The sequence below is a fragment of the Alosa alosa genome, chromosome 22, assembly GCF_017589495.1.
Source record: "Alosa alosa isolate M-15738 ecotype Scorff River chromosome 22, AALO_Geno_1.1, whole genome shotgun sequence".
Lineage (NCBI taxonomy): Eukaryota > Metazoa > Chordata > Actinopteri > Clupeiformes > Clupeidae > Alosa > Alosa alosa.
The window spans coordinates 4,410,439-4,419,694 of NC_063210.1; positions in this window are offsets into that span (position 1 = coordinate 4,410,439).

The window sequence follows — 9,256 nt, forward strand, 5'->3', positions numbered from 1 at the left end:
TGGAAGAGGGAAGTTTTCTTGGCAGTTTCACAAGTGAGCTTCACGGAGGAAAATAACGCACTTCTCCGAGGGGCAGATGATTCAGCAGACATTTTCATGAACTTTTGTATCTGAAGAAAAAGCACTGGTCAGCAGTCTTTGAATTGTTTGTGGAAAACACTGACAGAATAACCTAAACTAATGGAATGACCTTTTTGTAAATATTTTGTGAGACAGAAAATAAAGAAATGTCATTAGGGGAATGGGGGAGAAAAGAAAGTTCCAAATAAATTGTGATTTCAAATCACCTTTCTCAAAACACTAAGTCTTGTATTATTTGTTACTTGACTGTGAACAATTAAAATAAACATTATACTAAGCTTAGCCCAAAGCTAAAAGTTAGGTTTGGATAAGTAACAGTGTAATCCTCTGAGTGACCTCTGGACATAATTAATAGTGCCAGTTGTGGGGCTGTGATGCAGGAAATTCAGAGGATTTGTAGACTTCAAAAGAAGGGTCATCACAAAATACAGAGAAAGAAAAAAAACTTTGAAAAGTCAAATGATCTGTCTCGGTATCAATTCCCAGACAGAATTTAGGTCAAGGCCCATTTTCCCTGGTCCCACTCTTGGAGTGCTTTTTTCATGGGGGTTCATTCACTCTGGAAACGACAACACTGAGAGAACAGTGGAAGAGTGTGAAGACTGAGACTAGCTGCCTCATGTTTAACATTCACTCGGCCTAGATAAGAATATCTCATGTCAGTGTGTGCGTATTTATTTGTGTGTGTTTGAGAGAGGGAACAGACTACCTCACATGAAGCGCGTGAGAAACTCTGGTGAGCTCAGCCCCTGTTCTCAGTCTTGGGTTTCTGTTTGTGATGCTGACTGCATAGCGGCTGAACATTTTCAGCAAACATCACAAGACATGAGTCTCAGAGTAAGAGTGAGCAGGTGGAGAGAGTGAGGGGCGAGGGGGGTAGAGTAGAAAAGAAGAGCAGGGGAGATGAGATCCTCTGTTCTGTGAAAGGGGGCTGCATCTGACATGAGATCACACTGTCTCTCCATTGATCTGCCACTCACATGCTCCTGCCCGGTAACAAAGGACGCCAAGCACAGAGGAGGAGAGCTTTGTTGAGTAACATCATTCAAATGTAGGCTTACCTCACAGATTTCGCATTGTCCATTTCCGGAGCTAGTGCTTTGTTCTGGAGGTGAATCGCTGTCAGGATGGCCTGGCACTTAAGACCCTCCGGCTTCTCCAGCATGAAGACAATCCACAAGGAGATTTACACCACACTCACGGAGCCCAGGTGTAAGTTGATAGTCTGCCCTGGGAAAGAGAAACAGTCTGGTGATTGCTAATGAGTGGCATGCTCTGTAGTAGTCTGACTACATGCCTTTGAAGGTATTAGCTTGAAGGGACAAGAAGACTTGAAAGTACCATGTTTGACACTAGGTGGATTCTGTCTTGCTTTGAATTCTGGAGCAGCCATGTACTCTGCTGTGTTAACCAGATAAACATTTGTATACATTCAGCTGTAAACTACACAGGTGAAGAATGCAAACCTACTCTAGAAAGGAACAGAAAAGAAAAAACCTGGAAAGGGTTTATCTAACCAAACAAGGCCCAAATACGCCTCTGGGAAAAAAAAGAAAACGAAAAAAGGAATATTCTACTCTCAGTGGAATACACTGTTCTTCCTGTCTCCTCTTGTCCTGACTCAGAATCAGTGGTTCTACTGCTTTGTGTGACATCGGAGGCACTAAGTAACCTGAACCCTCATGAACATCACTGAGCAGCAAGGGAAATGTTCACTCAGTAAAAATAACCAGGCTTCCTTCTCATGGCCTTTTTGACGTTTTCGTCACTGATCTACCTTGACGCGTTCCTCTGGACTGTTACGGATTATTCTGCATGTGCTGGCAGTTTCTGTGTGTGTGTGTGTGTGTGTATGTGTGTGTTTACAAGGTCTGTTTCAAGGGAGGGGCGCCTAGGCTAAGTTAAAGAGAAACAGTTTTTACAAGGCAAACTCATCCCAAATAAGTAATGATAAGTTAGCTCATGTATCTGCTTTATGAGTATGTCATCATGCCATAGAGGGAGGATTTCTGGGGCAGGCTGGTGGGGCTGATGGAGGGAAAGGGAGTGAGGTGCAAACATGTGAGAGAGATACACTCTGTAAAGCGCCATGAGACATCTGTAATGTTTTGGCGCTCCATAAGTGAAAAATAAATTAAATAAAATAAGTATTGTAAATAAATACATATTGTATGTGTGCACAGTTACAGTAGATGTACTACAAAGCAGTACAAATTAAGACGATCGCCACATGATGTTCCACCTAATACGCAAAGAAAATAAAGCATGCCTCCCAAATAACAATTTGTAAGGGTCAGTGTGCCCTATTGATGGAATAGCACAAAGTTTGGTGTGGTGTGGCAGAATAAGGTAGTGATGCAGCATATTAAATGTTATAAACTTTAATTTCATCATAAGGTATTGGCACAGACATATATACCATTTTGTTGAGAACTATTTTAAACTCTAGCAGATATGAGTAAATGTGGGGTGCAACACTATGCAAGCTTCACCTACAGTTCATACCACTGTCCTAAATACTGACTCTTCCATAATGTTACAGTTGATTGCTGGCAGTTGTGTTATTTAGTTAGGCACAATACATACAGCTATAGCTGTGCATAACATGGAATTGAGGATACATCAACAACATGGGTGGAACAACAAATGTTACAATACCAAATGAAGAGTTTGTTTCCAAAACACTATATTTCAAAGAATTTTCATAAATCATTTTTTTACATTTTGTCACATCCAACTAAAGGGTCCATTTTTGAGTATCAAAACTGCAGTTTTGGAAGAATTGTTTGCCGTTTATATGCAGGAAATGCAATATGGACATGATAAACTGCATTGGACTACATAGTACTGCTTCTTAACAAAGAAATGCAAAATTTTGGGCCCAAAAATATGATTGCACTGCACTGTACTTCAGAGAAACTGCAGAAACTGGAACACTGCACTCCAGCCCCTTCCTGCTAACTTCTGCAACCTCCCCTATCTGCTGCTGGGCCTCTCTCTTCTTGGCAATGGAAAGAACATGGTCTGAACTTTGGGCCTCTCTTTTCATGGCTTCCTCTTACTGATCTCTGCTACAGTATGAGTTGCTTCTGTGAGGTCAACTGTGGTTCAAGATGCCACATAATGGGAAGATGTATGCAGTTAACAAGCATCCTTCAGTCTAGGCCCTTGCTTCATGACCTCCCTCCTTGTCCTCTGCAAGAGAGAGAGAGAGAGAGAGAGAGAGAGAGGCTTAGAGGCTTCCTGGCAGTGACAAGACCATGGTGCCCTGGTAGGAGCTTGGACATCTTCATCTCCCAGGGAATAAGGAGAGCCGATCATATCTGGATACTATGAGTTGCTGGGTTCTGGTTGGCCATAGTTAGCTTCCGAAGCCACCAGAGGATCTTTCTTCAGTGAGGTCAGCAGCACGCATACTACAGTTCAGGCCCTTACTGGTGGTCCTTGCAGCTTCATTTCTCTGCCTCTGGTCCTCTTACTTCATAGCCTTCTTCTCTGTCCTTTGAGAGAGAGGTGACCTTGGAGACTTTTTGGCGATGGCCAGCAGGAACTCTGGCTAAGTGATGATATCTACAGAAAGGGGTTCCAAGTTCCTCAAGTAAAACAGACATTTTCACTCAATACCTTGCTTGTAGTGGAAACCCTTTTGTGCATTTTGTGAGCAATTCACCAAATTATATTTAAAATTCATTACCATTCAGTTTCTCCCTGATTTTTAGAAAAGTGAGGTTGAATATCAACATTCTACGTTGAGCATTCTTATTTGAATATTTTGCTCTAAAGGCTTGTTCGTCAATGATTTGTGATGAGACAGTGTTATGTCATTGTTCAGCACCCTTGTATTCTAACCACTCAATAGTCTGACAAATGCACATTGGTCCGATATTCCTTTGGTCTGACAACCCGTTATTCCAACAACATAAAGTCTTCTACTCCGACATCCCATTGATCTGCCCATCAGTGGTTCATCCTATAGCAAAAATTATGAATGAGCACTGACATTGCCCATGTGCCACAATTTTGACCAAATAAGATTTAGCTGGCAATAAGTGGTATTATTTGTGATGGGAAATGAAAGCAAGGAGTGTAGTCTACCTATATGTGGGCAAGAAGTCAGTCAAACTATACCCTACAGAGAACCAAATCATTGGCTATAGCCTAAATCTATGAAATTAAATGAGAACACTGCAGGTGAAAGAGAATAGGTTACTGTATGGTAGGACTAGCAGGAGGTCAAAACAATGGGTTTTGTGTTGTTGGAATAACAGGCTTTCGGACCAATGGAAAGTCGGGCCAATGGGCATTTGTTGGACTATTGAGTCGTCAGAATGATGAGGTGTCAGAACAATGAGCAGTCCCTGATGAGACGTTCTTGAACCAGCAACTTGTAGCAACACCTAACATTATGTTCTTAAAATATTTTTGGTACCTGAGATGGCTGAATATTCCCCAAATTTTACAGACTGCATCACTCCAACCATCTTTGGATGTACACCAAATTTAGTGACATTCCATCCAAAGTGGGTGCTGCTATACTGACACATTTCAATTTGCTTGGACCCCAACTATTGCCATTTGCAGATATATCAAATATATCAAACTTCATGTACCCATGTTGATACTCTTATATTTATGCATGTAGGAGAGAGAGAGAGAGAAAAGAAAGAAAGAACAGGGCAGCTATGTCATGATGTACTCATGCCTTTGTAATTATATTACAAGAGCAGGGTGGGTGAGGTGTTCACAGGCTCAGGGAATGATTCCGTTCAAATTCCTCAGAGTGTGTCTCATTTGCAGCTTGAAAAATTATCCTATTCTTAGAGGCTACCCTGTCTCAGAATTATGAGACGGAGATGAAGTGTGAGTGTGAGTGTGAGTGTGTGTGTGTGTGTGTGTGTGTGTGTGTGTGTGTGTGTGTGTGTGTGTGTGTGTGTGTGTGTGTCTGTCTGTCTGTCTGTCTGTCTGTCTGTCTGTCTGTGTAACAGAGAGAGAGAGAGAGAGAGAGAGAGAGAGACTGTGTGTGTATGTGTGTACCTGTACTCAGGAGGACACTGATCCATTTGCTCCGGAGAGACTGACTGCAGTGCAGACCGATAAGATGATGTCATCAGTAACACACACACACACCACACACGCGCACGTGCACGTGCACACACACACACACACACACACACACTAGCGCACACACACACACACACACACACACACACACACAGATCACTAACAGCATCAGATTCACCTGAGTCACTATAGCTGTCCTCAACAGCACCCAAAGTTCATCCCAGGAGACAATTCTTACTGCGTACACAGCCTCAGAACAAGATTCCTTCTATTTAACCCACACCTTCACAGAGACATGGAGTCAGAGTCATCGACAACCAAAAAACAAATGTCTAGTAAATTATAAAACTTGTAAGGGGAATAGATTATTTCAGGGATGGGATCTAATTGACAGTATCGTTCTGCCAAAACTAGCTCATATAAAATGGCTGTACTTTATGAAGGAAAGACCCTACAGCCTCAAAGCTGATAGAGTTATAACCAGATGTACGCACGCTTATGGAGATTGACTTGAGGGTTGCTTGAGGCATATCCTTCCTCCCAGACATCAGGTTCCCAAAGATAGCAGTCTCAGGGGTGTGTGGCTGGCGATGGAGCACACAGTGGAGCGAGTCAATACTGTGGATTAGAGTGGGGGGTGGAGCATTTACCTTTCTGAATATAAACACACGCTTCATCTTTATTCCAACCGCATCATTAAGGCTAGAGCCGTGGACATGCACTGTCGCACTCTGTCAGCGATGGTACAGAGGACCTGCCCATTCAAATGCAGAATCCAGTCTGTCAACGGAAAATATGTAATCACAGCCAGCAATTATGCCATAGTCACATTCTTGCATGCGCACGTAGTTGAAATGTCCGGTATGACTCTGGTGTGTATGACTGCATGTGAGTGTATAAGAGAGAGGGAGAGGTAGACAGAATGTATGTGTGTGTGTGTGTGTGTGTGTGTGTGTGTGTTGATGCTATTGAGTGACGGAGGGGGCCATTGCAGGCAGTGAGAGCTTGATGGCAGACGGGTTCTGGCTCTAGTCCCCTTGTCATAAATACTTAATGGCCTCGGGCTCTTGTGTGAAGCAGCAGAGGCCTAATGTCCCGACCCCTCTCTGAATGACACCCGGACCTCTCTGCCCCCCCTCTCTTTCTCTCTCTCCCTCTCTATCTCTCTCTCAGGCTGAGCTGAGACTGGCTCAGTTATGAAACGCATGCTGTTCGACTGGGTGGGGCAATGTGTGTGCATCACTTTTTTTTCTTTCAATCACTGATTCTTAATGCTGTGCAGATGGAGAACATGCATGGATTCTAAAGTGCTGGAAATTGAAGCAAAATCATACTGATGCAATAAGAAATTATCATTTGTTTATCAAAAGTCAGAAAAACATCGAGACCCCCCCCCCCCTGCACCACTCTCCCCCTCTCTCCTCTGTGATCTCTCCCCCTCTCTCCTCTGTGATGGGGGGCTGAACTCTCCCCCTCTCTCCCCCTCTCTCCTCTGTGATGGGGGGCTGAACTCTCCCCCTCTCTCCCCCTCCTCTGTGATGGGGGGCTGAACTCTCCCCCTCTCTCCCCTGTGATGGGGGGCTGAACTCTGCACCGTGTGTCAGTGGAGATTCTGGGAACCCGGTGACCCAGATCAGCCTCCTGCGCAGCCGGCTGTAACCCAACACCTCTATTCTCTCTCTCTCATCCCTCTTTCACTCTCTCTATTGCTGCCTCCCTCCCTCTCATCACCCTTTCTTCCTCCTCTTCCCCTGCTCCTCCCTTAGAGCTGACACAAACACCTGTAAGTCACATAATAGATATTCTCTCTCTCTCTCTCTCTCTCTCTCTCTCTCTTTCTTTCTCTTGGTCTCCTCAATGATTACCCATTCTTTCTGTCCTTTCCTTCTTTCAATCTCTCTCACTTCCTGTTTCAATGAGTGAGAGGAAAAATTTGTATTAATCAGGAAGCTGAAAGACTCTATAGGCTTGCGTGACTATGGCAAGAGTCCAGGCTTGCATGGATCATGCAATGTGTTGCTCATACTACCATAAGACACAGCACAAATGTTACACAGGAAAGGATGTACTGCAAGAGTGGAAATCTACAGAATCTCATGTGTGTGTGTGTGTGTGTGTGTGTGTGTGTCAGGGAGGTAAGGATGAGTAAGAGAAAGATGTGTGTGTTTGCTGATTGCTGCTGTGTGAGGGCCTCGCGTGGTGATGAATCTGTTCAGAAAGTCTCAGAAAGTGCTTCCTGCTGACAAGCACCCTGTGCTTATAGCCCTTTTAAAAAGCAGGTGTGTGTGGTAGAGTGTGTGTGTGTGAGAGAGAGAGTGAGATAGAGAGAGAGAGAGGGGGGGGGGTGCAAGAGACAGAGAAAGATAGAGAGGGGGGGAGGGGGTTATGTGCCACTTTATGAATGCTATTTGTGCACATATGAATCTCATGTGAATGTTTTATTTGTGTGTTCATTTGTGTGTGCTTGTTTTGTGTGTTTGTTTTGTGTGTTTTTTGTTTGTGTGTGTGTGTGTGTGTGTGTGTGTGTTCAAAATACACCCTTGGGCTGGTTTAATACATACAGCTGCACAACAGCTGTCTGAGTCCCAAAGGGAAAAGGTAGTTAAATCCCACTGTACTCATTTTACCAGCAAGTCACTACACATACACACACACAAACACTCACACACACAGTTGTTTTGTGTGTTTGTTTTGTGTGTTTGTTTTGTGTGTGTGATGATGATGTGTGTGATGATTTCAAAATAACACATACACACAACACACAAAGGAAAAAAAGGTAGTTAAACAGTACTCATTTTACCAACAGAGAGAGAGGGAGAGAGGGAGAGAGGGAGGGAGAGAGAGAGAGAGAGAGAGAGAGAGAGCTGCAACTGATGCATTTAAGCATTTGTACAACATTGCCTCTATTGGATTAATTTTCATGCAAGTCAAATTACCATTATTAAGGTACACCACTGTGCAAAAGTGTTAGGCACCCATTAGATTTGTTGTTTTAGCAATGCTATGATGAGCATATATGTTTATTTTTCATTGTCTTCACTAGAATTCATCCAGAAGATAGACAGAATATGAAAAACACAAAAAATGTGCAGGCTGGTTCAGGCTCTAGTCTTTTGTACTGTTTCACTGGTTGTTTTTGCAGTGTTATAATGACCAATCTCGCAAGGGGGAAGCTGAAACCGGTTGGTACTGGTACTGGGAATACAATGAAGAGGGTCACCGGAGATGTACAGTATGTTTCAGGTGGCTCCTCCACTTTGTGCCAAAATGCTCTTGACCCCGCAGCGCCAGTTTTAGGGTGAGCCACGGTCAAGTCAGCAGCTGATCTCGAGACCCCTGTCGTAGCTGGATCTACCATCAGCTCCTGGCAGGCCAGGAATGCCCGTCAGCGGCTTGGGTGGGGAATGACAGCTCCGTCAAGAGCTTCCCCCTTGGGTGACTGGTCATTATAACTCTGCTAAAACAACAAAACCAGTGGCTGCTTGAGACTAAAATTGGATTGGTATCAGAACAAAAACAAATTTTTATTGTGTATTTAAATATTGTGTAGCCTACATATTTTATGTGTTCTCTGGTAATATTCTAATTAAGAGAGTGAGAAATAAACAATATGGTCCTTATGGCATTACTAAAGCAAAACATGTTAGGTGCCTAAGACTTTTTCACAAAGCTGTATATCCCCATCCATACTAGTTAAATTAATTAAAATATACATTTGAACAGTGCTTGACTGATTATAAATAATCCTACTGTAAAATGATGACAGTTATTGAGATATTGATATATGAGATATTGTGTTGAAGAATAAACTGTAATGGCTATGAAACAAGCCATCTGACAATGGGGTCTTACAACTAGCATAGCAGATCAGAATAAAGTTGCTGAAAATAAAGCAAAGCTTTGAACCTAAAATGTTCTCAGGGCAAATATTCATGTTTTAACAGGAAAATAATCCAAAGCCAACAGCAAAAACACAATGGAATGGCAGGAATGATGGCAAGAATGACAGAAATGTGAATGACAGAAACATTGAAGAAGCCCCCAGAGTAGTAATTGGTGTTCAAGGACTATTTACAAACTATCTCCATATAGAATTATGTTTTCTTCATAACCA